Raw genomic sequence first — 4,019 nt, 5'->3', positions numbered from 1 at the left:
ACATCTGAGAGCTCGCAGTTGCTTAGCAGCAGAACCAAGACTAGTCTCCAGATCCCCAAACGTCCCAGCATGGGGTCCCAGTGCCTTGTAGTTGGTGTGCAAAGCAAGCCCCTCAGAGCTGAAACTGCTTCTTATTTATTTAGGATTGAAATGGGCTATGAAATGATATGCAGGGCAAAGAAGTTCAGACTTTCTGAAGTTGAGAAAATCCCTGAAACCCATGACTTGTTGAGCAGAAGTCCATTCCATAAGCATCAATGTGAATTTGAAAAACCACGTGCTTGTAAGCCCTGAGGCCTCCTTCCAGACTCCTAAGAAGCCCACTTTGGAGGTTGGCCTGTTGGTTGCTCAAGTGCTGCCGCTTTGCGTGAGATCCACCCACAGGGTGTTAATCCCCTCCCAGGTCTCCCAATGTCTTCATGACCAGCGAGCGTGCTTTCAGGCCCATGCCGGTTCTTTCCCAACATCACCCTCAGATGCCAGCCTTCCCATCAACATTCTTCGTTGGCAGCAGCCTTGTTGGTTTGCAGAGACAGCAAATACTGGGAGATTAGAAGCTGTGTGCTCCTGGCTTCTCTGCAAGGTATTGGGCCCTGCAACCAAGTGGGGTTTGTAGAGAAAGAAGTGAGGGACATACAGTGGCTGGTGCTTGGGCAGAGGACATGTGGAGGCCTTGCCTGGGTGAGTGGCTTCCAGCCAACAGCTCCATTTGTTAGATTCTCCTGGGATGCTTCAATAGAAGTCCTCCCTCCGGCCCAGGATTGTGACTGCAACTTCTGCCCCTGATTCACTCCTCTGTACCCCCACCCCATCTCAGGGGCCATCTCCTGAGCTGGCGGGCAGTGGGGAGCACCTCTGCCCAGCCAATGTGGGATGCTTCGGACCAGTGGTGGGTGTCAACCCTAACGTCCTGGTTGTGTGGGGTAGCGGGCAATGCCCTGGTTTGGTGTCAGGCAGACAAAATGCATATCTCAACTCTACTAGCTGTGTGACTTTGAAAGGTTACCTGCCTTTTGGGGGCATTTTTATTTTTTTAAATTTTATTTTAATTTATTTTAAATTTATGATAATCACACACACACACACACAGAGAGGCAGAGACATAGGCAGAGGGAGAAGCAGGATCCATGCACCGGGAGCCCGACATGGGATTCGATCCCGGGTCTCCAGGATCGCGCCCTGGGCCAAAGGCAGGCACCAAACCGCTGCGCCACCCAGGGATCCCGCATTTATTTTTTAAATAGGTGTAGACCAGCCTGTCTGATATGGTAACCACTAACCACATGTGGATACTCAACACTTGAGATGTGGCTAGCCCTGAGGTGTGCTTGCTGTAAGTGTAAAATACACATGAGGTTTCCTCCCCTGCCAGCTCCAACTAAGGACACTACTGGATGAGGCCCAGGATGTAGGGAACCAGACCAGGGAGGCCTTTGTGAAAGGCCCTCCTTCCAACCCATTACACTCATGGGGACACCCGACATCTAGCAGTCCAGGCAGGTGCTGCACATGGCCTCACCCCATACCTGGCTTCTGTGGCATGCCTCGGAGAGAGCATGCTACCTTCCCACACCTGGCCCAGGCCCCTGGGTCCCATGCTAGGGGAGCAATGGGGTGTAGACTGTAGATCTCCTAGCTTTGGCTCTGCCACCTACTCCCTGGGTGACTTGAGACAGCTGCCCTTTCCAAACCTAAACTTTGTCTCTAAAACGGCCAAGCCTCTGGTGCTGAGTAATTCTTTAGGTGGTATTTGTTTTGTTTTGTTTTGCCACTAGATGTTCCTTGGCTTGCAAATGTGTCATTTCAATCTCTGCCTCTGTCATGACATGGCCGTCTTCTCCCTGGGTGCCTTTGTCTTCGTGTGGCTTTCTCCTTTCTCATGGGGACTGCAGTCACATTGGATTAAGGGCCTGTCTTACTCCAGGATGACCCCACTTGAATTAATTATATCTGCAATGACTCTATTTCCAAAGAAGGTCATGTTCTGAGGTACTGGAGTTGGGATTTCAACATATCCTTTAGGGGAATAATTCAACTTATGATACCCCAGGAGGAGCTGAAATCAAGGTCTCTTGCCTGCTCTCTAGTTTCACTGCTTTCCTCTACTGGAAGCCACAGCTTCCTCTCCTGTCGGCTACTCTTTCAGGGTTCTGGTAATTACTCTTACCCTTTGCCCTGAAACTGTATCCATATCTTGTTGATTTCCTTAAGCCCTTGTCTACTTCTTTGTAAATAGCTCTTGATTAAATTCTCCTCTAGTTTCCCAATTTGTGCATGTTTCTTGACACAGTTCCTTACTAGCCATTCACCTATCCACCATCCACCCTCCCATCACCCATCCATCTATTTATCCATCCATGTACCCGTCCACCCACCATCCATCCACCTACCAACCCACCCACCCATCCATCTGCCCACAATTCCATCCACCCACCCATCCGCTCATCATCCATCCATCTATTCACCCATCCATGCATCCATTCACCTACCATCCATCCACCCACCCACCCACCCATGTACTCTTCCTCTCTTCACAGTGCAGAGTTCATTGTGGATGCTCAATACCTTAGGAAATACTTAGGACCTACTACGGTGCTATCTATGGCTGGCTCTAAGTCTTATGATAAGAATGCAGCAAATAATACACAGTCCTTATTCTCCAGAAGCTGGTGTTACAGTCCATGCATATGACTAAAATATACACACTCCATTTCCTGATAATTCTCTGCATCTAGTGGCAAAACAAAAGAAAAACCTGGAGAATTACTCAGCACAATTTGGAGACGAATTAGGAGGTACATTCTGTTATTTTTAAATTTTGAAGTAGTTTGGCTCTAAAATATTCTGTTTGTCTTCTAAGAGACAGAAAGAGAGAGACCAGATTAAATAATCAATGTCTCCTTCTGAAAGAGGCTTCCTGGTGGCCAGTTGCCACCTACTACGTCCTGGGAGGATGGCTCTTCCTTGGGCCCCTGAGCCAGACCTCTCCTCATTCTCTGGTCCACCCAAGAGGGAGGCAAGATCTGAGATCAAACATTGGATCAGGGAAAGGGAGGCAAGCCAGAAGCATTTTAGATTCATGGTGAAGCCCTTGCAGTGGCTTCTTTGGCAGTTCCTGGGTAATCTGTAAGGGGCTGAGGAGGTGGCACAGGTTCACAGAAGCCCACTTGAAGTTCACTCAAGCCCAGGTTGAATCAAGTTGAGTCAACTCAGTAGGCCTTGGCTGAGCCCCCCAAATAGCAATCTACCATGCCAGGCTTGGCTGTGCATGGATAATACACTAGCCGACCCTGGTGGCTTCATAACTTAGCTGTATTGAGAATGATGCACAGGGAGTTCAGGAGATTTGCCTAGGTCATGCATCTAGTAAGCAGGTGTCAGCTGCGAGGTAGCCGTGAGATTTGTTTGGTAAATATATACGTACCATGTGCCTCGCATCACTTGAGTGTTAGACACAATGGATGAGATGCAGAGAGAGAGCCTCTAAGTCTGGGGGACTTCTGCTTGAGGGGCAAGGGAGAGATAGGCTGTGGGAGAACTGGGTGTGAACTCTCAGAAGGCAGAGGTCCTGGGGCTCAGCACAGAGAGGAGTAGGTGCCCAGTGAACTTGAGAGCATTTCATTGATTCCGACCTGACCATGAGGCTCCACAAAAATGCATATACGGGGAACAGTCTGCATTCAAAATGGTACAACTAACAAGCAACCAGCAAAACTGCTGGGTGGGAAGGCAGCTCCCTCCCCTCTCGCTTCCTGTCTATCGCTATGGTGACCATCACCAGGACTGGTCAAGGTCAAACGTGGTCAACCTAGCAGCAATTCTCCTGGGGGCTCCAGCGGCTGCATCATCGGCTGCATCATGGATTTAGAGCGCAGCATGAAGATCTTTTGTATTTCACATTATGAAGCTCCACTACGCACGATATCAGAGTCTTTTTGCTCCTACACGAATAGGCTGAAAACTTTAAATATATTTTTGAAAGAAAGAAAAACAAACCATCTCTTTGCCATAGAACAGAT

Source organism: Vulpes vulpes, chromosome 8 (assembly GCF_048418805.1).
Source record: "Vulpes vulpes isolate BD-2025 chromosome 8, VulVul3, whole genome shotgun sequence".
Lineage (NCBI taxonomy): Eukaryota > Metazoa > Chordata > Mammalia > Carnivora > Canidae > Vulpes > Vulpes vulpes.
This window is presented reverse-complemented; position numbering follows the sequence as displayed.